This window comes from Eschrichtius robustus, chromosome 14, assembly GCF_028021215.1.
Source record: "Eschrichtius robustus isolate mEscRob2 chromosome 14, mEscRob2.pri, whole genome shotgun sequence".
Taxonomy (NCBI): Eukaryota; Metazoa; Chordata; class Mammalia; order Artiodactyla; family Eschrichtiidae; genus Eschrichtius; species Eschrichtius robustus.
Window position 1 is genome coordinate 36,394,424 of NC_090837.1, and position 26,475 is coordinate 36,420,898.

Here is a 26,475-nt window from a genome sequence, read left to right on the forward strand (position 1 = left end):
GACCATTTTCACTTGTGGGAACACTCATTGTCTACTCAGATATTCCATAGATGCAGGGTCTACCTAGCTGATCGTGGGGATTTAATCTGCAGCTTGTACAGCTGATGGAAATATTTTCAATCTTCTTCCTTAGTCACCCCATTCCTGGGGTTCAGCCTTGATTTTATCCCCACCTTTGTGTGTGGTCCACCCACAAGAGTCTGGTCCTGAGGCTGCCTTGGAGCTCTTGGGTCTGCCCCTGTGAGGACCGGGCACAGAGGTGGTCTGACTGCTTGGATTGCTGGAGGTCTGGTGGCTCCAAATGCACAGGGAAGCCGGTGGCCATGGGCGCAAGAGAGATGTGGTCCTAGTGAGGGCCTTTTCTGGCACCTGGTGTAAGGTACATGAGGGCCAGCCCTGGCCGTGGTTTTTCTGGCACCTGGCAGTAGGTATGTGAGGGCCATCCCTGAGAGGGCCTTTTTTTTTTTTTGCCCTGCAGCTGGCACGCGAGGAGAGAGGTTACAGTAGTGGCTCCTCCCCCTACATGTGACTCAGCAATAGCGCCCTGCATCCATGGCAGTCCAGTCTTCCTCCATAGGCATTCCCTGCTGCAGATTTCCTCTCTCCCGTCCCTTCAGTCCGTCTCCCCACAGCCCACAGCAGTTCTCACGCTGGGCCTGTTCTCCAATCCCCACACTCCCAGCCCCCTTGCACACCTGTGAACACATGTCCAGTCTGGGGCATGTAGGGCTGTGGTACAGATGGACCATCTGTGTATTTCTCACTTTGTCCTGTCTGCCACAGATTGGTGGCTTTACCCTGTTCTGACAGCCTCAAATGCTTCCCTTATGTCCCAATCAATTTCCCCATAGGAGAGGGGGTTTCCCCATCGGAGAGAGGGTTTCGCTGAATTCGGGAATCTCTCCTCTGCTTCAGCTCCTTCGCCCCAGGGTTCAGGTTCCTTCCTGCTTCCTCTCCTCCTCCTTCTCCCCTCTTTTTTCAGTCCTACCCAGTTATGCAGGGATCTTTATAGTCCTTTCCAGTGTCCAAGGTCTTCTGCTAGTTTTCAGCTAGTGTTCTGTGAGAATTTTTGCATCTATAGATGTATTCCTGATGCATCCATGGAGAGAGATGAGCTCCACATCCACCTACTCCTCCGCCATCTTGAATCTTCCCTGTATTCTTTATAATACATTCCAATAGGCATGGTCAGTCAACATTGCTTATACTTGTATTTTTAAGATGCTGAGCCAATAAACTGATCAATTAGCCAACCAACAAATAATCAAACAAAAACTCCTAAGCCTTCTGAGATTATTCAGGAGAAGTACCTGAATTGGGTCAATTCCTCTGGCTGACATTTGCATTTATCCAGGTGGGCAGAATAGGTATGCAGCCCCCTCCAGGGAGGACTCTGCTTAGGCCTATTTCTACCTCATGTGCCATGTAGTTTTGCTTGGATCAGCAATGTGAGTTTTTTTTTTTATAACAATTAGAATACAAGTGACTAGGGTACAAAGCTCCTTTAACTGCTGATAGGACTCTATTTTAGGCAGTACACCTTCTGTTTAAAATCAACTCTGGACAACTACTACTTGATCGCCTGGTGTGAAAAGAGTGGCAGGCTTATCTGGAGCAATCAACCCCTTGAAAAAGATACGAAAAGATGAGCCTGGGTGTGCTTACTCCAGCTCAAAACATATCTAAACAGTCTCTCTTTCTCTGCTGTAAGCTTATTTCCTCTTTGGTCTCCTGTGTTATCTTCCTGCACAGACATCTAACAAGGCATGGAAAAGAGGGCCTTTTTTGATAGGGAGAGTATATAAGAAAGTAGCTGCACGCTTTCTCTCCTTCCTGGTAATTTACCAGCAATGAAAACCCCAGCAGTGGCCCTGGTGCTTCCTATTCTAAGCAATGAGATCTTTATGGTCACGAACTACCCAGAAGTCATAGCTGACTCTTTCTTCCCTTCCTGGAAAATATGGTTTGTGGTAGTGAAGCTGCTTCCTGACAGAAGTGAATGCCCTGAGGTATGTAGCATGTATAGTGAGAAGATGGACAGTTACCTTTATAACATGACAGTTATTGTTACATATAAAGCTCACCATCTAAAGATGGATATTGATTGGTTTTGCTTCCTTTTCATATTTAGCTGCCCCAAAGTAGTACTGCTTTCTATTTTAAGATCAAAATAAGCAAGAAAGACTTGGAGACAGTAACTTAGATAAAACCTAAAGGGTTTGATTTCATACCATATATGAGAAATTTGCTAATAGGCAAAACAGCTATATTTCAGTTCCAATTTATTTAATTGCATAACAGATACAAGGTTCCTGCCCTTTTGTGTTTCATGTATGTGTAATTAAAATTTTCTTTAATATTTCCTTTGAACATTTGTATGTATGAATGATATCACAGAAATATATGTATGCATTTATATATTAAGGCCTGATGGGACTAGAAAAAAGTTAATGTGAGAAATTGTCTTTTGATTTACTGTGTTTAACATATGCTAACCCTAGTCTGTTACCACCTGCTAAGGACCTCTTCTTGAAAAAACAGAAAGCAGAAATGACACAATATTCTACTTGATGACTAAGGAAAAAATGATTAGTATATGGTTTAAACTGTTTCTCACATTAAAAGTAATTCAGTATTTGGCTTTGTAGCACCAAATGTTGGTGACTATTTCTCACTCTTGAACCAGCTGGCATGTAGACCTAGACCCTTCAGTATTTTCCACGTAAAGTCTGGACTAGACATTTACTGTTTTGTGTGTCAAAACTCCTCCCTTTTTTTGGACCAGCACCTCCACTGTCATGCAATGGAAGCTGCGATCTTTTTGGCCACAGTGATGGTCTAGGGGTGGACATTGGACCCATGCTGGGCCCGTGATAGGATCGCCTCTGGCCTCAGTGGAGTGGTGAAGCTGTGGGATGTGGGGCTTGGAGCAGCTGAGACTCATAGTCCCTGACGCTGGCAAGGAGACGGGGTGAGGCTGGCATCCAGAGACGGCGAGATGAGAGATGGAGAGAGTTAATGTGCTCCAGTCCCTGGTTCCAGCCCCATACCCTTTCTCCCACCCCTCCCTCCCCCCTTGTCTAAACTAGTTAGGATTAGGATTTTTTTTTCTACTTGCAACCTAAAGAGTCTGTAAAGGAAGAAAATTCAGGCACATGAAGCATTTTATGGATTTTGGTAGACTTTGCTGTTTTTTGGGGGGAGGAGGTTGTTACACTCAACGTTTCCCATACAATATCTCCCTCCAGCATTTTATTGCCCCAGAGTCTCTCCTTCCCTTGAACCCAGTGTCTTTCTCTAGACTCCCCTCCCCTATCAGCATTGGGCAACCTGGGGTTTTCCTCTCTTCCACTCACTCAAGCAAAACATTTGTCTCTCTCTCTTTTTTAATGCTAACTGCCTTCTCTCTTCCTCAAGAAACCAAAGCCCAGCCAATTTGTTTCTATTGCAAAAGGGCTTCTTCTTAATAAAGGTGATGCTCTCCCTACAAAGGAATTTTTGTATCGACTGCTAAGAGAATACAATTTTCTCCATATTAGAACACACACAATGTTTTTAGATTGTTCTCCTCATTAACTAAGCTCCCTATGGTAATTTTCAAGGCCCAGTATCAGCACATTTTATTCTAAATAGCTAATGTATATCTATTACTCTTCTTTTTCCACCCAGTATTCCACGCAAACTTATATACACCTATCATCAGAATCTATCATTTACTTCCCAAGTTGACTGATATAGTCTAAATATTCAGTTTTTTCCATTGAAGACCTTTTGAAATTCTACCATCTCCTAATATTTTATGATTTAATTGAGTGAAATTTTGAAATGACTTGTTCTTTAACTCAAAATAAATGCATATACTATATATAGCAATCCCTCCCTCACTCTCACCTTTCTCTACTTCCCCCAACTGTTCTTGGCAACCACTTTGCTGTAAAATGGGGGTGTGTCTGAGAGGGCAGGATGTTAAACATCCTGGAAGGAAGAAAGAACAATTTTATGAAGTTATTTCCAATGTTACTGAGAAGGGGAATTCTGGGAGAAGATGATTAATATAGCTCCAGCCTGGGGTATAATTCTCTCTCTGAAAGTTTAATAAGAACATTTGAAGATGTCGGGATAGTGTTTAAGGAGGCTTCTTTTTGCTTTCAACAAGTGAGGCATTGATAGTTCCTCAGTTACCTTGATTGTGTTGGATTAAAATATGGCTGTAAATTATCTGCAGCCCCTCCTAACAAGAGATGGAGTCTCTTCTCCTCTCTTTTAATCTGGACTGGTTTTGTAGCTTGCTTTAGGCACTACAATGCAGTGATAGTGATGTGTGACTTCTCAGCAAGGTCTTAAGATGTCTTGCAGTTTCTGCTCACTCCCTCTTGGAATGCTCCACTGTTTTACTAGAAATTGGAGCCATCCTGCTGGAAAGGCCATGTGGAAGAGAACTGAGACACCCCGGTCAACTGTCTGAGCTAACTACTAGACAGAGGAGTTTGGTCATGCTAGACCTCAGCTCTAGGTGACCTGCCAGGTGACTGCAGCCACATGAGTGAACTCATAAGTGGACACATAAGAGGAACTGCCCACCTGAACCCAGCCTAAATTGCAGAATCATGAACAAATGCACATGTATCTCCAGTAGAAAGGGAACATGGATGAATCAAGGCAGAGATAGACAATTGCAAAAGCGATGTTCTGGAGTAGGAAAGAAGTAAGGAACTAGAAGCATGGGAAAGTTCACCCTCCAGAACAGAAGGGAAGGCAGGATACATGGGTACACCTGAAGACAAGAGGGCAGTTTTGGTGGGGAGTGCTTCAACGTTCTCTTGTGATTGCTTCAGTTTTCTTAGTGTGAAGATATGAAGGTGGTAGGGAGTCACAGAGTTTGAGGCTAAAGGAGAAGGTGTGATTTGAAGAGTGGGAGGGAAATTGACTATGGAAATTCACTAGGATCACAGGGAAACACCAGAAGCCCCTTGAGATTAGTGTTTCTACACTTAGCTGAGACCTGTCAGCTGTGTGCTTTTCTCCAGACATTTTCAGATGCTGAGGTACAAGTGTGGAGTAGCTAAAAGGTGGATTTAATCATGCTTGGGGCTTAGAGTATGACAGTGAGTGAGGGTCAAGATAATTGAGCATATGTGGAAGGGAGTGGTTATAGTGATGCCTGTGGAATATAAGCTAATAAAGCAGGGAAGTGAGGGCATGAGATAGGTTAGGGTTTTGGGAAAGGGATAAAATAAATGGACTGAATACAGACTTGTGAGGGAAGATACCAACTGTGTTATTGTTTAGCACCTGATTCTGGTATGCATTGTGATCTCGGGAAAATTATTTAAATTTACTGATTTATACAATCAGGGGTTGTATTAAGATAAACTCTAAGATTTCTTTGCAGTTCTAACAACCTGCCGTTCTATGATTCCACATAAAAGTAGCACATAACATAGACACTAATGCAGAATAGATTCAGTTTTCTAAATAAGATAATGGCAAACCTCTGCTAAAGTTTCTCCTGACATCTGAAGGTTAATTAGCTACTTAATTATTTCCATCACTTATTTGTTGCATTCTTTTTGGATGGCTGCTGCACAGATAAGGATTTTTGGAATATATATTAAGAAAGATAATGCAACATATTTGGAATCACTGGAGGTATGGGCTAGTGGACAGAAGTACACATTGGGAGGTGAGAATGCTTGTGTCTGCCTGGGTTCTGACTCTGTTCTGTTTTCTGTAAGTCATGTTTACTGCTTTTACTTTGGGTTATTAAATGTTGTGAGAGACTGTGATTTGTGCTTCACTTAAGTATTTGACCAAATCAGAGCTGGACACAGGGTCCTGGAATAGAAGAGGTTTGATTGTATTTTTTCACTTGTCCATCAGAATCTGGACTAGATAATAGAGGTCATGATGGCATTTGGGGAGATGTGAAAGTGAATGAAACTTTCTAACATCCTAGTCAAAGGCTTTTCATTTTAATTGAAAAGAAGCTTCTGACACCCATGCTGTTGCCCTTGTTGGCAATTACTACCACCAATGTACCTGACTTTGACTATTGAAATTTCCTCAAATTTGTCTCCTTTCTTCCCTTGTCTCCTGCTCCAGTTTATTCTCTATGTAGAAGCCAGGAGTGATCTTTTTAAAATGTAATTCAGGTAATTTTATTCCCCTCTTTGAAGTCTTCCATTGACTTCCCATTAGATTTAGAATGACATCCAGACTCTTCATTATTGTCTCTAGGATCTTACAGGAACTGGCCTGTACTTTTCTCTCTGACCTCATCCTGAACAAATTTCCTCTTCATACATTGTGCTCCAGACCCACTGGCCTTTTCCTGTTCCAAAATCATGTAGAATCCTTCCCTATCTCAGGACTTGGCATCAGTGGGTCCCTTTACTTGGAAAGCTGTTTTGGACCTGAATTTATGTTTTTTGTTTACTTTTTGGTTTTCTCTCTCCCCTTGAACTAGATAGAAATATTTGATATGCACTTATCTGTCTCATTGGCTGGGTGTGCCTAGGAGAGCACTGGGTAGGTGCTCAAGAAACATTTTTTTCATGGAAAAAAGAGGGACCTCAAAATTAGATGGCATAGAAGGTAGTTTGTCTAGGGTTAGTTGAAAGGGCATCAGGCTGGCTGCTGTATTCCAAATGACTGACCCAGGACTATTAAAGCTTTACTTCTTTGAGTCTTGAAAGATTCATAGCCTTCAAGATTCCCCTCTTAAAATGCAGATAACCTTGTGAGTTCATTTCTCAAATCAGTATCTACTAATATTTTGGTTCTTAGTGACCACCTAGGGAGAAATAGGATATAGGATGTGCAAATGACAGAGTGTCAGGAGTGGGGGAATTAAAAAACAGAGCCAAAAGGCAAAGGGCCAACAGAGAGGAAAAATAGGGATAAAGAGATGAAGGGTTGTGGGAGGAGAATTACATCAGAATTTTGCCTAGAGTGGAAACATTTTTGTTTCCCAATATACAAGACAGTGGCACAGTTGACAACTGGTACTATATATTTCCAAGTATTATAAAATTTTTTAAAAAGCAGATTCTTGATAGGTTTTCATGGTTACAAATAAATTGAGGAAGAAGGGAAAGCTATGCGTTCTCAGTTAAAAAAATAAAACGTGGAAGCAACTATTACATAAGACAATGTATGCTGCTCAGCATGAGAATTTCAGAGATCTGGTGTCTTGTAATGTTGCAGTTACTATGGTGACAATGCATTTTTAATGGTACCATTAAATGGTAGTATAACTACTTGTACCTAAGGAGTGCTGAATAGTCACAGCTGTGATGAGTGGAGTTTATGTTTCTTTTCTCCAGGATGGTTTTTAGTGACTTCAGAATAAAAGTGTTGTGTAACAGAACATTTTGGTATAAAATATATGTTCTTTCTAGAATTAAAAAAGACTTTATAGAGTAATTCTCCCCACTACACCTTACAGACACACACATGAGCGAACACACATATATGTGCATACTATATGGATGAAGATCTGGAGACAAAGATTAAGTAGCTTTTCCCAGCTCATTTAGCTAGTGACAGAATTAGGATGAAAGCTCAGGTTTTCTGACCCCTAAGACAGGTTCTTCCTACCATTGCACACTGCCTTTCCCCAAGACAAAGTACACACAACGAATTCTACATTCTTTTCACACAGCAAAATTGGTAAGAGGTTGCAATGAGTTTATATCACTCTGGAGGGTCTGTAAGGTGGTTAAGACCAGATGAAAGAGTAATGAACAAATATTGTAATTAAAAGAGTCTATAGATGGAATTCCAGAGATCCATAAGCCCTTTAAAATTGTTTGCAGATGTGTGTGCATATGTTCATTTTTCTAATGAGAGACTTCATCAGATTCTTGAGTTGGTGACCTCTTCCCAAATAAATGATGAATTATGGCTCTTTCCCCATTTAGGTTATCAAAATATGATAAACAAAATGAAAAAGTAAATGGCATACTGAGAAAAATATTTGTTATGATATGATAAAAGATTAATACCCTTAATTTACAAAGAGCACATACACATCAAGCAAAACATCAAGACCCAGTTGAAATTAGAGTGAAGGAAATGAATGCAAATATTCAGACAGGAAGTACAAATAGCTAATAGAAATGAAAATTATTCATCCTCATTAGTCATCAATGAAATGCAAATTAAAACAATAAAAATTTTACTAGTTTCACCCAACAAATTAGCACAGATTAAAAGCAACCATGATAATATTCTTTGTGGTGAAGAGGTAGTGGGATAAGAAGATTTCTCTGCTGTTACTAGGAATATAAATTGGGACAAAGATTTTGGAAATCAAGTTAATAATTTAAGGGCCTTAAAAGTGTTCATAACTAGTAATTCAAATTCTAAGGACATAGTTCTATTCTAAGGCAATAATAAGTGCTCACTATGATTTGAGTATAAAAGTATTTCTCCCAGTGTTATTTAAAATAGTAAAAAAATACGAAAGAGTACACATATCCAATATAGGGAAAAACTAAATAAGTTACAGTATTTCTATGAATTTGGTAAATTATCTTAAAAATTTTGTTAATAATATGGAAAACTCTTATATAAGAGTGATAGAATATAAACACCCAGACTTCTAAAATGGTTGTAGAATATAATTCCAATCTTGCAAACAAACTACAAAATACTAGAAGGAAATACACTAACATGTAAAATGGCTATCTTTTGGGTTATAGGATTAGTAATTTTTTTTTTCTTTTTTGTACTGTTGTGTATTTTCTCAGATTTCTATAGTGAATTTATATATTACCAGAAATGAAATAAAAGTTATTTAAAAAGTTTTGCTGAGCTTATTTCCGATATCACTTCATTTGTTCTGACATGGCAAAAATCTGTTGTCCTAAAGAATGATAGAAACTAGAAAGTATCTTTTGAAAAAAAATCTTACTAAAATGAAATAAAGTTTAACTTTTTTCTTTCATTTAAAAATTATCTGTGTAATCTATTTGGGTCAGATGCTGGGGAAACACATATGAATAAGAAGGTGTTCCTGCTACCTAAAGTTTATGATCTACTAGGAAAGACAGGCATGTAATAACCATACTAAAACAGCTCATGGGTACCTTGTAATATGGCAACATGAAGGAGGAATGATGAAGTCTTCTTGAGGAAGTGGGGGTGTATGACATTTGACTCCGGTCTCTAGTGATGGGTCATGAGGTGGGCAAAAGTGAAGACCTTCTCCATAAAGGGAAGGGAATGTGTTAACATGGGGGCATGAAAGGGCAGTACAATTTAGAGAACAGGTCCCTTCGATTTGGCTAGAAAGGTAGAGCAAGGTCAGCTGCTGAAAGACCTCTGTAAGATGCCTGGACCATATCCTGTAGGTAAAAGGAGTCATGAAAGTTATTGAAAGAGTCATATAAGTAAATGATCAGATTTGATCAGGTGATGAACATGTGAAAGAATAATGTCTACCACAGTAACAGAAATTATAATTCAATAATGGTTGAGATATTTTTATGGAAACAATGCTCAATATGGTAGAACTTTAAGAATTTTTTTTTTAACTTTAAGATGTATTTTGCACTGCATTATGCCACAGAGAATGTTTGACATTTGATATTGGGGATGCATTGGTTGGACATACCTTGGTATTAATGAGGCTAAAACCACAGTCTTCTTGTTAATTTAGTTGGCAGAAAAAGCTTTGTTTTGTGGCTGACAGATCAATGAGGAAGTTTGTAACTGCCTCTGCTATTTAAAAAGGGTCTTTACATGGTAGAAGAGTTGGGCTGCATCTGTACCAAATCTTAACTTTAAATTGATCAAAGTGCAACAGATCTCTACATGTATTTCATTTCAGCAGTCCAATGAAGCCCAGTGGTGATCCTTATGATAAGAAGGTTATCAGGTGGTCTCAGAACACTCTGGCCATCTTTGCTTGGCCCAAGTATTATTCTTGAACTTTCTTTTTTTAAATAAAAGGGTTTAGGGCTGTTGTTTTGCTGTTTATTTATTTTAAAAATTGAGATAAAATTGACAAATAATAAAGTATTGTTTTAGGTGTACAACATGATAATTTGATATGTGTGTACATTGTGAAGTGATTACCACAATAAGTTTAGTTAACATCCATTACCACACGTAGTTGAACATTTTTTTCTTATAATGAGAACTTTTAAGATCTCCTTCCTTAGCCACTTTCAATTATACAATATAGTATTATTAACTATAGTCACCATGCTGTACATTACAGCCCCAGGGCTTATTTATCTTATTATTGCATGTTTGTGCCATTTGACTACCTTCACCCATTTTGCCCACCTCCCTATTCCTTGCCTCTGGCAACCAAGAATCTGTTTTCTGTATCTATGATATCTATATCTATATATTTTTTAGATTCCACATATGAGTGATTTCATGCACATTTATCTTTCTCTGTCTGACATTTTACTTAGCATAATGCCCTCAAGGTCCATCCATGTTGTCTCAGATAGCAGGATTTCCTTTTTTTTATGATGGAATATATGTCACATTTTCTTTATCCATTCATCCATGGATGGACATTTAGGTTATTTCTGTATCTGGGCTATTGTGAATAATGCTACTATGGACACTGTGACGTGGATATCTTTTTGAGACGGTGATTTTGTTTCCTTTGGATAAAAATCCAGACTGGAATTGCTGGATCATATGATAGTTCTATTTTTAATTTTTTGAGGAAACTCCATATTGTTTTCCATAGTGGCTGCATCAAGTCACGTCCCCACCAGCAGTGCACAAGAGTTCCCTTTGCTCCACATCCTCACCAACACTTGTTACTTGTTGTCTTTTTGATAGTAGCCATTCTAACAGGTGTGAGGTGGCCTGAACTTCCTATATTCATGAATTACAACATGAATGTACCTGTCCTTCACAGTTTTAGATGCCAGTGTTTTTCAGAAGGATTGCTTTTTTTGGGGTACTGTTACTGAATTATTTCTGAATAGTGATGTTCTCCTGCCTCTTAGTTGTAATAGTAAATGAGTAATAATAGTAGTAGAGATAAATAAACAACCTCCAAATTAGCCTACCCATATACCCACATTCTTGGTTATCTTTTTAAACCGTCTACAATAATCCCCTCTTGTCCATGGTTCACTCTCCATGGTTTCACTTACTCGAGGTCAACTGCTGTCCGAAAATATTAAATAAAAAATTCCAAAAATAAATAACTCACATGTCTTAAACTGCGTGCCATTCTGAGTAGTGCAATGAAATCTTGTGCCCTCCTCCGTCTCTCCTGGGCTGTGAATCATCCCTTTATCCAGTGTATCCCACCCTTTAGTCACTTAGTAGTCATCTCAGTTATCAGATTGACTGTCACAGTATTGCAGTGCTTGTGTTCAAGTAACCCTTATTTTACTTAATAATGGTCCCAAAGTGCAAGAGTAGTGATGCTGGAAATTCAGATATGCCAAAGAGAAGATGTAAAGGGCTTCCTTTAAATGAAAAGGTGAAAGTCCTAAACTTAATAAGGAAAGAAAAAAACCGTATGCTGAGGTTGCTAAGATCTATGGTAAGAACAAATCTTCTCTCCGTGAAATTGTGAAGAAAGAAAAGAAATTCATGTTAGTTTTGCTGTCACACCTCACACTGCAAAAGTTATGGTCATAGTGCATGACAAGTGCTTAGTTAAGATGGAAAAGGCATTAAATTTGTACCGTAAGATATTTTGAGAGACCACATTCCCATAACTTACACTGTGAACAGTATATTGTTATAATTGTTCTGTTTTATTATTAGTTATTATTGTTAATCTCTTACTGTGCTTAATTTATAAATTAAACTTTACCATAGGTTTGTATGTGTAGGAATAAACATAGTGTATATAGGATTTGGTGGTATCTGTGGTTTCAGGCATCCACTGGGGGCCTTGGAAATTATTCCCTACAGATAAGGTGGGACTACTGTATTAATTTAATTTATATTTAAGATATGTAGCACCAGACAAGAAGGTGTAGTTTTGGCTCCTGGATACTAGTGGTGATTATATATAAGTATTATTTAAGCATTTCTTGATATCCATCTTTCTCCTCTCTGCTGAGTGGTGGGAGAGCAAATGCATTAGATTCTTCTCCTTCTTTAAGATGATAATGTTGTCCAGTGGAAGAGAATTAGATTGAAATGCAGAAGACATAGTCTAATTTCAACTTCAAAGTTTATTCACTCTGATCTTCAACCAAGAATCACTTAATCTTACTGTACTTTACTTTCCCTATATTTTTAAAATTTATTAGTCATGTGTTAACCCAAGTCAGTTCTCTGAGACTTGCTTGATGACTGACTCTTTTAGAGAAATCTTGAAATAGAGGAAGAGTTCAGGAAAGGATTTGAAAAATAGGAGTAATTTATGGAAGATAGGATAGAAAGATTGTAAAGAAGATAATGAGGCATGAAACTCAGGGAATCTCTGTGAGAGGTCGAGATGTACAAGAAAATCCTGGGACTAAGAGAATATGAGCTTGATTTTGTTGAAGGAAAGTAGAGGGATGATATAAAACAGTAACAACAACAACAACAATAATACTAAAAGAATAAATGTCAGATAGGAAAGGGCTTTAAAATATCTGATGTAGAAGGCTCTGTAGAATGAGACATACAGAAGTAATTCAGTGAAGTAACTGATGGGGAATATTTTTCTGTTTTGTAGAAAATAGGCCAGGATGAATCACAAGCTATAGACCAAACTTGGCTTGTTTACTTGGAGTCTGAGAAAACAGCTTAGGGCTATTTACTGAAAAACACCCTTGTAAAATTACATACAGATACCACTTTGTTTGGTAAAATATACTCTACTTTTGCTTTGAGATTTTCAACATTAGAGCAGAACTGTTTGTTCAGAGATTAAAAAAATTTTTTAATAAACTTTACTTTTTAGAGCAGTTTTAGGTTTACAGAAAAACTGCCGAAATGACAGAGTTCTCATATATCCTCTTTTCTGCTGCACAGTTTCCCCTATTATTTACACAGTTTCTTTTATTATTTACATCTTGTTTTAGTGTGGTATATTTGTTATAATTAATGAACCAATATTGATGAATTATTGTTAACTGAAGACTGTAGTTGACATAAGAATTCACTCTTTGTGTTGTACATTTTATGGATTTTGACAAATGCAAAATGTCATATATTCACCACTGTGGTATCATAAAGAATAGTTTCACTACCCTAAAAATCCCCTGTGCTCCCTCTATCAATCTCCCACTTTCTCCCTCCTTACCTCCCTTCCTCCCTCCCTCCCCCGAACCCCTGGCAACCGTGGATCATTTTACTTTCTCCCTAGTTTTGCCTTTTCTAGAATGTCATATAATTGCAATCATCAGTACATAGCCTTTCAACCTCTTTAACTTAGCAGTATGCATTCAAGTTTCCTCCATGTCTTTTTGTAGTTTGATTGCTAATTTCTTTTTATTGCTGAATAAGTTTCATTGTAATGATGTAGCAGAGTTTGCTCATCCATTCACTTATTTAAGGACATCTTTTTTGCTTCCAAGTTTTGGAAATTATGGATAAAACTTCTATAAACATTTTTGGTCAGGTGTGGTTATTAGTTTTCAACTCACTTAAGTAAATACTAAGTGGTGCAATTGCTGGATCACGTGATAAAGGTATGTTTAGTTTTGTAAGAAGTTGTCAAACTGTCTTCCAAAGTGGCTATGCCATTTTGCATTCCCAGCAATAAAAGAGAGTTCCTATTGCTCCACATCCTCACTAGTGTTTGGTGGTATCATTGTTTGGATTTTAGTTTGGATAAGTAGTTAGTGGTATCTCAATGCTGTTTTAATTTGCAGTTCCCTAATGACATATGATGTTGAGCATCTTTTCATTTACTTATTTGCCATCTGGATATCTTCTTTGGTAAGACATCTGTTCAGACCTTTTGCCAATTTAAAAATTGGGCAAGTTGTTTTCTTACTGTTGAGTTCTATGAGTTCTTTGTATATTTTGAATACAAGTCCTTTATCAGATACGTGTTTTGCAAAAAATTTCTCACAGCCTTTGGCTTGTCTTTTTAGTCTCTTTGGCTTTTGCAGGGCAGAAGTTTTAAATTTCAAGGAAATCCAATTTATAATTTTTTTCTTCTGTTGATTGTGCTTTTATAGTTGTATCAAAAAATTCGTTATCAAATTCAAGGTCACTTTACTTTTCTGCTATGATATCTTCTAGAAGTTTTAAAATATTTCATTTGCATTATGTCTTTGATCCATTTAGCTTTATTTTGTGAGAGTGTAAGGTATGTGTCTAGTTTTTTTTTTTTTTTTTTTTTGCATGTAGTTGTCTAGTTGTTCCAGCATCATTTATTGGAAAGATAATCCTTTCTTGATTGAATTGCCTTTGCTCCTTTGTCAAAGATCAGTTGACTATATTTGTGTGGATCTATATCTGGACTCTATATTCTCTTCCACTGATTTTTTTTCCTATTTTTGTTTGGCCAATACCACACTGTTCTGTAGCTTTATAGTAAGATTTGAAATTGGGTAGTATCAGTCCTCCAACTTTTTTCTTCTTCAGTATTGTGTTGGCTATTCTGTGTCTTTTGTCTTTTTATGTAAACTTCAAAATCAGTTTGTTGATGTCTAGTTTATCTGAAGAGACAAGGCAAGCATCAGAACCGGATTCAGATATGCCAGAGATTTTGTAATTATTAGACTTGGAATTTAAATTCTCTGTAATTAGTATTCTAAGAGCTCTAATGGAAAAAATGGGCAACATGCAAGAACAGATGCATAATATAAGTAGAGAGATGGAAACTCTAGGGAAGAATAAATAAGAAATATTAGAAATAAGAAACACCACAACAGAAATGAAGAATGCCCTTGTTGGGATCGTCAGTAGACTGAACACGGCCATAGAAAGACTCAGTGAGGCTAAACATATGTTAATAGAAATGTCCCAAATTAAAAAGCAAAGAGAAAAGGATGAAAAAAATGGTACAGAGTATCCAAGAACTATGGGACAATTACAAAATGTGTAACATATATGTAATGAGAATTGTAGAAGGAGAAGAAAGAGAGGAACAGAATAAATGTTTGAAGTGTTATAATTATAGTTGAGAATTTTCCAAAATTAATAGCAGACACCAAATCACAGATCCTGGAAGCTCAGAGAGTACCAAGCAGGATAAATACCAAAAAATTTACACCTGGGTGTATCATATTCAATCTGCAGAAAATCAAAGACAAAGAAAAAATCTTGAAAGATGCCAGAGGAGGGAAAACACTATCTATAGAGGAGCAAGGATAAGAATTACATCAGACTTCTCTTTACAAACCATGCAAGCAAGAAGATAGTGAAGTGAAATATATTAAGTGTTGAAAGAAAAATCTCACTAACCTAGAATTCTGTATCCAGCAAAATTATCCTTCCAAAGTAAATGAGATATAGAGACTTTATAAAATAAACAAAAGTTGAGGGAACTTGTTGCCAGTAGACCTGTTATACAAGAAATGTTAAAAAAAATTCTTCAGAAAGAGGGGAAATGATATAGACCAGAGAGTCAGATCTACATGCAGAAAGGTAGTGTTAGAGAAGGAATAAATCAAGGTAAAATAAAATCTTTTATTTTCTTATTCCTTATTGATATAACATAATAGCTTATTCAAAATAATAATAGCAACATATAGTGGATGATAATATCTTATGGATAAGTAAAATGAATAACAGCAATGTTATTAGGGTCAGGTGGGAGGAACTGGGAATATTCTGTTATCAGGCACCTGCACTATCCATGAAGTGGTATTGTGTAATTTGTCCTATATTAGTTGAAAATGTGTATTGCAAAGTCAAGGGTAATCACTAAAAATGAAAAAAAAAAAAAAAAGAAATATAAATGGTGTGCTAAGAGAGGAGAGAAAATGGAATCTTATAAAATGGAATCTTATAAATGTTCAATTAAAACCAAAGAAAACAAAAAAGAGTGAAGGGTAATGAATAGAAAATAGTTACAAATATGGTAGATATTACTACAACTATATCAAGATTCACCTTAAATGTGAATGGTCTAAATTTACCAATTAAAAGACAGAGTGGATTAAAAAAGAATATCCAATTATATGTTGTCTACAAAAAACTCACTTTATTTTTTAATTTTTAAATTTTATTTTATTTATTTATTTTAATAGTAATCTTTTATTTATTTATTTATTTTTATATTTATTTTTGGCTGTGTTGGGTCTTCGTTTCTGTGCGAGGGCTCTCTCCAGTTGCAGCGAGCAGGGGCCACTCTTCATCACGGTGTGCGGGCCTCTTCACTATCGCAGCCTCTCCCGTTGTGGAGCACAGGCTCCAGATGAGCAGGCTCAGCAACCGTGGCTCACGGGCCCAGCCGCTCTGCGGCATGTGGGACCCTCCCAGACCAGGGCTCGAACCTGTGTCCCCTGCATTAGCAGGCAGATTCTCAACCACTGCGCCACCAGGGAAGCCCAAACTCTCTTTAAATATAAAGACAGAGATAGATGACAATTAAACAAATGGAGAAAGATATACCATGCTAACACTAATATATTGAAACTGGAGTAGCTATAGCAATTTTAGGCAAAGCAGGCTTCAGAACAGGAAAATTATCAGGGATAAAGAGGGACATTACATATGGTAAAGGGATCATTTCTCTAAGAAGAAATAACAATCCTTTACATGTATGTTCAGAGATTTTTATATGTATTTTATGTTTTGTTAAAGGCTGATCAATGTAGTAGAATTAGCATGGGACTCAGAAAACTAGGGTTTTAATCTGGGCTCTGCCAGCAAGTATCAAGTGATTTATGAGCAAGCACCTTATTTATTCAGATCTCAATTTTCTCATATTTAAAATAATTGATTTAGAAAGTTCCTTCTAGCTTTAATATTCTGTGATTCTTACATCAAGATTCTATTTGGGTATGTTTTACTGAAATAATTGGGAATAAATATAATTATGTTGGATGACATTCAGAGAGAGTCTTTAGAGATGAATTTGTAGTAAATGTGCATTTTCTGTACATTTACTACTTGGAAAATGTTAAATAGCAAGCTACCTGCATTATTTTTCCTATACATTTCCCCCCATAGGTCTGATTTTGAAGTGAGTATACATGACTGGTAGGAGTGACAAATATCTTAAACCATATACTGTCTACCCATTATTATTTGTTGTGTGTTTTCCATCTCATGCATAGTGGAACATAAATGTCTATTTATTCTTTTTTGGAGGGCTTGTCTTACTATATCATGTTTCTAGTTTTCTGAGTTGCTGTAGTCAAAGGTTTTAAGTACTTTTCTAGCTGAAGAAAAATCAGTCTTTGTTTCCCTATCTATGTATCTAGCTCATTTGCTAAATTTTTGCCAAAGAGAGAAAGTGCTAGTAGGTAACACTTATATAGCATTTAACTATTAATATGTGCCAGGCACTATTATTCTAAGAGCTTTAGATCTATTAGCTGATTCAGTCCTTATGGCAGCCTTATGATGTAAAAACTACCACTATCTCCATTTTACAGATGGGGAAACTGAATTAAGTAATTTGTTCAAGGTTTTACAAGTAATAAATGGTGGACTGGGATCAGAGCCTAGGCAGAATGGCTCCAGAGCTCACTAAGGTATCTCTAGTAGAGTTACATATTTTTTTGTTGAGTTTCTTTTTTTTAAAACATCTGTTTTGGAGTATAATTGCTTCACAATGGTGTGTTAGTTTCTGCTTTATAACAAAGTGAATCAGCTATACATATACAAATATCCCCATATCTCCTCCCTCTTGCATCTCCCACCCCCCCCTCCCTATCCCACCCCTCTGTGTCATCACAGAGCACCATGCTGATCTCCCTGTGCTATGCGGCTGCTTCCCACTAGCTATCTATTTTACATTTGGTAGTATATGTAAGTCCATGCCACTCTCTCACTTCGTCCCAGCTTACCCTTCCCCCCACCCTGTGTCCTCAAGTCCATTCTCTACATCTGCATCTTTATTCCTGTCCTGCCCCTAGGTTCTTCATAACCATTTTTTTTTTTTTTAGATTCCATATATATGTGATAGCATACGGTATTTGTTTTTCTCTTTCTGACTTACTTCACTCTGTATGACAGACTCTAGGTCCATCCACCTCACTACAAATAATTTTGTTTCTTTTTATGGCTGAGTAATATTCCATTATATATACGTGCCACATCTTCTTTATCCATTCATCTGTCGATGGACACTTAGGTTGCTTCCAGTTACATATATTTTTGTTTATTTTTAGTATTCAGGCTTGAAATGTAAAGAACAGAAAGGGGACTGTGGTAGGCAGGGTTCTAAGATGGCTCTCAGATTTCTGCCCCCTGATGTACATGCCCTGTATCATCCCCTTTACCTGAGTGCAGGCAGGACCTGTGAATATGATGGGATATCACGACCATGGTTGTGTGTTACCTTATAGAGTTAAAGGAGTTTTGCAGATTTAAATTAAAGTCCCTAATTGGTTGACTTTGAGTGAGTCAAGAGGAAGATTATTCTGGTTGTGCTTGACCTAATCAGCCAAGCCCTTAAAAGAGACAATAAGTAGCTACAGATTCTTCTGCTGGCCTCAAAAAAGACATAAGTTACCATGAAGTCTCCAGCTGCAAAGAAACGAATTCTGCCACACAAGCAGGAAAGAGGACTCTGAACTTCAGAAGAGACTGAAGTTGCAGCTGACACCTTGACTACAGCCTTGTGAGACACTGAGCGGAGGACCCAGTTAAGCAGTGACTAGACTACTGACCCATGGAATCTGCGAGGTAATAAGTGTGTGTTGTTTTAAGCTGCTGAGTTTGTGGTAACTTGTCACACATCAATAGAAAATTAATACAAGGACATACTGTATGTGGGTTTTAAAAATGCTCTGGGCAGTATCTATGTATTTTTCAAAATGTGTGTGAGGCCACACATACCTTCATAGCCTCCTTTTCTCTCCTCTCACCTTGTAAACGTAATAAAAGTATGATTTACACTCATTATTACCAAAGGAATGCCTCCATTTATGACTCAACCCACTGCATGCCCACTGGACTTGTTCCTTTAAAATCACTCGTATTCTCCTAATTGTTAAAATCAATAAGCATTTTCAGTCCTTTTAAAAAAAACTCATATTTTATGCTACATGTGACAACTAAATCACATCTAGCACTGATCTTTTTCTGGAGTTTTAGAGTCTTATCCCACTATCTGTTAGACATCACCACTAGGATGTCCAATAGGCCCTTTAAACTCAACATCTGTATTAGTTTCCTAGGGCTGCTATAACAAAGTACCACAAACCGGGTGGCTTTAAATAACAGCCATTTATTGTCTCATAGTCCTGAACGCTAGAAGTCCCGGATCAGTTGTTGACAGGGCCATGCTCCCTTCAAGACTCTGCATGGTATTCTTTGCTTCTTCTTCCTTGTAGTTCTTCCTTGCCTCTTCATAGCTTCTGGTGGTGGTGGCAATCCTTGGCATTCCTTGCCTTACAGCTGTATCACTCCAGTCTGCCCTCATTGTTACATGATGGTCTTCCTGTTTTCTTCTTATCATCGTCCCTTTGAGTGTGTGTTCAAATTTCCCCTTTTATAAGGACACCAGTCATATAGCATTGGAGCCTACCCTCATGACTTCATCTTAACCTGGATAAACCTGCAGAGACCCAGCTTCTAAATAAGCTCACATTTTGAGGTCCTGGGAGTTAGGACTACAACATATTTTTTGGGAGGGAGACACAATTCATCCAATAACAGCGTTCCCAGTAAAATGAATTATCTTCCCCCACTGCTCCTTTTTTTTACGTATGCTTTTAACTTATCTCTTGAGGAGGGGCTAGTGTAGTGGATAAGAATGAGGGCTCTGAAACCAGACACTAATGATGTGTAATATAATTATTCTAAGCCCCAGTTCATGTAAATTTGGAAAATAATAGTTTAAAAAATTTTAAAATTTTTATTAAAATTTATTTTTAAATTGAGATGTATAAAGTGAGATATAACATTATATTAGTTTCAGGTGTACAACATAATGATTTGATATTTGTATATATTGTGAAATGATCACAATAAGTCTAGTTAACATCTATCCATGCATAGTTACAAATATTTTTTCTTGTGATGAGAACTTTTAAGGTCTACTCTTTTAGCAACTTTCAAATATACAATACAGTATTATTATTTTTTTTAATTTTATTTATTTTATTTTTTTAACAACTTTATTAGAGTATAATTGCTTTACAATGTTGTGTTAGTTTCTGCTTTATAACAAAGTGAATCAGCTATACATATACATATATCCCTATATCTCCTCCCTCTTGCGTCTCCCTCCCACCCTCCCTATCCCACCCCTCTAGGTGGTCACAAAGCACCGAGCTGATCTCCCTGTGCTATGTGGCTGCTTCCCACTAGCTATCTATTTTACATTTGATAGCAATACAGTATTATTAACTATAGTCACCATGCTGTGCATTACATCCCCATGACTTATTTTATAACTGGAAGTTTGTATTTTTTGACAGCCTTCAGTCATTTTGCCCATCCCCCAAACCTTGCCTCTGGTAAGCATCAATCTCTTCTCTGAATCTATGAGCTCTTTTTTTTTTTTTTTTTTTTTTTTAGATTTCACATATAAATGATATCATGCAATTTTTGTCTTTCTCTGTCTGACTTATTTCAGTTAGCATAATGCTCTCAAAGTCCATCTGTGTTGTTGCAAATGGCAGGATTTCCTTCTTTCTCATGGCTGACTAATATTCCATTGTAAATATATCCCTCATTTTCTTTATCCATTCATCCACTGCTTCCATGGCTTGGCTGTTGTAAATAATGCTGCAGAGAATACGGGGTACAGGTGTCTTTTTTTGTTTGTTTGTTTTGGGATTTATTAAAAATAAAAATAGTTTCATAATAAACTTGCATTCTATGACAGTTTTTCAATATGCCTATAGTGTTACAAATTCTGTCTTTTAGACTTCCATCTTAGCTTTTTTTTTTTTTTAAACATGTTTATTGGAGTATAATTGCTTTACAATGGTGTGTTAGTTTCTGCTTTATAACAAAGTGAATCAGTTATACATATGTTCTCGTATCTCTTCCCTCTTGCATCTCCCTCCCTCCCACCCTCCCTATCCCACCCCTCTAGGTGGTCACAAAGCACTGAGCTGATCTCCCTGTGCTATGCGGCTGCTTCCCACTAGCTATCTATTTTACATTTGGTAGTGTATATATGTCCATGCCACTCTCTTACCCCATCACATCTCACCCCTCCCCCTCCCCGTATCCTCAAGTCCATTCTCTAGTAGGTCTGTGTCTTTATTCCCGTCTTGTTACTAGGTTCTTCATGACCTTTTTTTTCCTCTTAGATTCCATATATATGTGTTAGCATACTGTATTTGTTTTTCTCTTTCTGACTTACTTCACTCTGTATGACAGTCTCTAGGTCCATCCACCTCACTACAAATAACTCAGTTTCATTCCTTTTTATGGCTGAAATATATTCCATTGCATATATGTGCCACATCTTCTTTATCCATTCATCTGTTGATGGACACTTAGGTTGCTTCCATGTCCTGGCTATTGTAAATAGAGCTGCAATGAACATTTTGGTACATGACTCTTTTTGAATTATGGTTTTCTCTGGGTATATGCCCAGGAGTGGGATTCCTGGGTCATATGGTAGTTCTATTTTTAGTTTTTTAAGGAACCTCCATACTGTTCTCCATAGTGGCTGTATCAATTTACATTCCCACCAACAGTGCAAGAGGGTTCCCTTTTCTCCACACCCTCTCCAGCATTTAATGTTTGTAGATTTTTTGATGATGGCCATTCTGACCAGTGTGAGATGATATCTCATTGTAGTTTTGATTTGCATTTCTCTAATGATTAATGATGTTGAGCATTCTTTCATGTGTCTGTTGGCCATCTGTATATCTTCTTTGGAGATATGTCTATTTAGGTCTTCTGCCCATTTTTGGATTGGGTTGTTGGTTTTTTTGTTATTGAGCTGCATGAGCTGCTTGTAAATCTTGGAGATTAATCCTTTGTCAGTTGCTTCATTTGCAAATATTTTCTCCCATTCTGAGGGTTGTCTTTTGGTCTTGTTTATGGTTTCCTTTGCTGTGCAAAAGCTTTTAAGTTTCATTAGGTCCCATTTGTTTATTTTTGTTTTTATTTCCATTTCTCTAGGAGGTGGGTCAAAAAGGATCTTGCTGTGATTTATGTCATAGAGTGTTCTGCCTATGTTTTCCTCTAAGAGTTTTATAGTGTCTGGCCTTACACTTAGGTCTTTAATCCATTTTGAGTTTATTTTTGTGTATGGTGTCAGGGAGTGTTCTAATTTCATACTTTTACATGTACCTGTCCAATTTTCCCAGCACCACTTATTGAAGAGACTGTCTTTTCTCCACTGTATATGCTTGCCTCCTTTATCAAAGATAAGGTGACCATATGTGCGTGGGTCTATCTCTGGGCTTTCTATCCTGTTCCATTGATCTATATTTCTGTTTTTGTGCCAGTACCAAACTGTCTTGATGACTGTAGCTTTGTAATATAGTCTGAAGTCCAGGAGCCTGATTACTCCAGCTCCATTTTTCATTCTCAAGATTGCTTTGGCTATTCGGGGTCTTTTGTGTTTCCACGCAAATTGTGAAATTTTTTGTTCTAGTTCTGTGAAAAATGCCAGTGGTAGTTTGATAGGGATTGCATTGAATCTGTAGATTGCTTTGGGTAGTAGAGTCATTTTCACAATGTTGATTCTTCCAATCCAAGAACATGGTATATCTCCCCATCTATTTGTATCATCTTTAATTTCTTTCATCAGTGTCCTATAATTTTCTGCATACAGGTCTTTTGTCTCCTTAGGTAGGTTTATTCCTAGATATTTTATTCTTTTTGTTGCAGTGGTAAACGGGAGTGTTTTCTTAATTTGACTTTCAGATTTTTCATCATTAGTATATAGGAATGCAAGAGATTTCTGTGCATTAATTTTGTATCCTGCTACTTTACCAGATTCATTGATTAGCTCTAGTAGTTTTCTGGTAGCATCTTTAGGATTCTCTATGTATAGTATCATGTCATCTGCAAACAGTGACAGCTTTACTTCTTCTTTTCCGATTTGGATTCCTTTTATTTCTTTTTCTTCTCTGATTGCTGTGGCTAACACTTCCAAAACTATGTTGAATAATAGTGGTGAGAGTGGGCAACCTTGTCTTGTTCCTGATCTTAGTGGAAATGGTTTCAGTTTTTCACCATTGAGGACAATGTTGGCTGTGGGTTTGTCATATATGGCCTTTATTATGTTGAGGAAAGTTCCCTCTATGCCTACTTTCTGCAGGGCTTTTATCATAGATGGGTGTTGAATTTTGTCAAAAGCTTTCTCTGCATCTATTGAGATGATCATATGGTTTTTCTCCTTCAATTTGTTAATATGATGTATCACGTTGGTTGATTTGCATATATTGAAGAATCCTTGCATTCCTGGAATAAACCCCACTTGATCATGGTGTATGATCCTTTTAATGTGCTTTTGGATTCTGTTTGCTAGTATTTTGTTGAGGATTTTTGCATCTATGTTCATCAGTGATATTGGCCTGTAGTTTTCTTTCTTTGTGACATCTTTGTCTGGTTTTGGTATCAGGGTGATGGTGGCCTCGTAGAATGAGTTTGGGAGTGTTCCTCCCTCTGCAATATTTTGGAGGAGTTTGAGAAGGATAGGTGTTAGCTCTTCTCTAAATGTTTGATAGAATTCGCCTGTGAAGCCATCTGGTCCTGGGCTTTTGTTTGTTGGAAGATTTTTAATCACAGTTTCAATTTCAGTGCTTGTGATTAGTCTGTTCATATTTTCTATTTCTTCCTGGTTCAGTCTCGGCAGGTTGTGCATTTCTAAGAATCTGTGCATTTCTTCCAGGTTGTCCATTTTATTTGCATAGAGTTGCTTGCAGTAATCTCTCATGATCGTTTGTATTTCTGCAGTGTCAGTGGTTACTTCTCCTTTTTCATTTCTAATTCTATTGATTTGAGTCTTCTCCCTTTTTCTCTTGATGAGTCTGGCTAATGGTTTATCAATTTTGTTTATCTTCTCAAAGAACCAGCTTTTAGTTTTATTGATCTTTGCTATTGTCTCCTTCATTTCTTTTTCATTTATTTCTGATCTGATCTTTATGATTTCTTTCCTTCTGCTAGCTTTGGGGTTTTTTTATTCTTCTTTCTCTAATTGCTTTAGGTGCAAGGTTAGGTTGTTTATTCGAGATGTTTCCTGTTTCTTGATGTAGGCTTGTATTGCTATAAACTTCCCTCTTAGAACTGCTTTTGCTGCATCTCATAGGTTTTGGGTCGTCGTGTCTCCATTGTCATTTGTTTCTAGGTATTTTTTGATTTCCCCTTTAATTTCTTCAGTGATCACTTCGTTATTAATTAGTGTATTGTGTAGCCTCCATGTGTTTGTATTTTTTACAGATCTTTTCCTGTAATTGATATCTAGTCTCATAGCATTGTGGTCGGAAAAGATACTTGATACGATTTCAATTTTCTTAAATTTACTAAGGCTTGATTTGTGACTCAAGATATGATCTATCCTGGAGAATGTTCCATGAGCACTTGAGAAAAATGTGTATTCTGTTGTTTTTGGGTGGAATGTCCTAGAAATATCAATTAAGTCCATCTTGTTTAATGTATCATTTAAAGCTTGTGTTTCCTTATTTATTTTCATTTTGGATGATCTGTCCATTGGTGAAAGTGGGGTGTTAAAGTCCCCTACTATGATTGTGTTGCTGTCGATTTCCCCTTTTATGGCTGTTAGTATTTGCCTTATGTATTGAGGTGCTCCTGTGTTGGGTGCATAAATATTTACAATTGTTATACGTTCCTCTTGGATCCATCCCTTGATCATTATATAGTGTCCTTCTTTGTCTCTTGTAATAGTCTTTATTTTAAAGTCTATTTTGTCTGATATGAGAATTGCTACTCCAGCTTTCTTTTGATTTCCATTTGCATGGAATATCTTTTTCCATCCCCTCACTTTCAGTCTGTATGTGTCCCTAGGTCTGAAGTGGGTCTCTTGTAGACAGCATATATATGGGTCTTGTTTTTGTATCCATTCAGCCAGTCTGTGTCTTTTGGTGGGAGCATTTAATCCATTTACATTTAAGGTAATTATCGATATGTATGTTCCTATTCCCATTTTCTTAAATGTTTTGGGTTTGTTATTGTAGGTGTTTTCCTTCTCTTGTGTTTCTTGCCTAGAGAAGTTCCTTTAGCATTTGTTGTAAAGCTGGTTTGGTGGTGCTGAACTCTCTCAGTTTTTGCTTGTCTGTAAAGGTTTTAATTTCTCCATCAAATCTGAATGAGATCCTTGCTGGGTAGAGTAATCTTGGTTGTAGGTTTTTCTCCTTCATCACTTTAAGTATATCCTGCCACTCCCTTCTGGCTTGCAGAGTTTCTGCTGAAAGATCAGATGTTAACCTTATGGGGATTCCCTTGTGTGTTATTTGTTGTTTTTCCCTTGCTGCTTTTAATATGTTTTCTTTATATTTAATTTTGACAGTTTGATTAATACGTGTCTTGGCATGTTTCTCCTTGGATTTATCCTGTATGGGACTCTCTGTGCTTCCAGGACTTGATTAACTATTTCCTTTCCCATATTAGGGAAGTTTTCAACTATAATCTCTTCAAATATTTTCTCAGTCCCTTTCTTTTTCTCTTCTTCTTCTGGGACCCCTATAATTCGAATGTTGGTGCGTTTAATGTTGTCCCAGAGGTCTCGGAGACTGTCCTCAGTTCTTTTCATTCTTTTTTCTTTATCCTGCTCTGCAGTAGTTATTTCCACTATTTTATCTTCCAGGTCACTTATCCATTCTTCTGCCTCAGTTATTCTGCTATTGATCACGTCTAGAGTATTTTTAATTTCATTTATTGTGTTTTTCATCGTTGCTTGGTTCCTCGTTTGTTCTTCTACGTCCTTGTTAAATGTTTCTTGCATTTTGTCTATTCTATTTCCAAGATTTTTGGATCATCTTTGCTATCATTATTCTGAATTCTTTTTCAGGTAGACTGCCTATTTCCTCTTCATTTGTTAGGTCTGGTGTGTTTTGACCCTGCTCCTTCATCTGCTGTGTTTTTTTTTTGTCTTCTCATTTTGCTTATCTTACTGTGTTTGGGGTCTCCTTTTCACAGGCTGCAGGTTTGTAGTTCCCGTTGTTTTTGGTATCTGTCCCCAGTGGTTAAGTTTGGTTCAGTGGGTTGTGTAGGCTTCCTGGTGGAGGGGACTAGTGCCTGAGTTCTGGTGGATGAGGCTGGATCTTGTCTTTCTGGTGGGCAGGTCCATGTCTGGTGGTGTGTTTTGGGGTGTCTGTGGCCTTATTATGATTTTAGGCAGCCTCTCTGCTAATGGATGGGGCTGTGTTCCTGTCTTGCTAGTTGTTTGGCGTAGGGTGTCCAGCACTGTAGCTTGCTGGTCATTGAGTGGAGCTGGGTCTTGGCGTTGAGATGAAGAGCTCTGGGAGATTTTCGCCATTT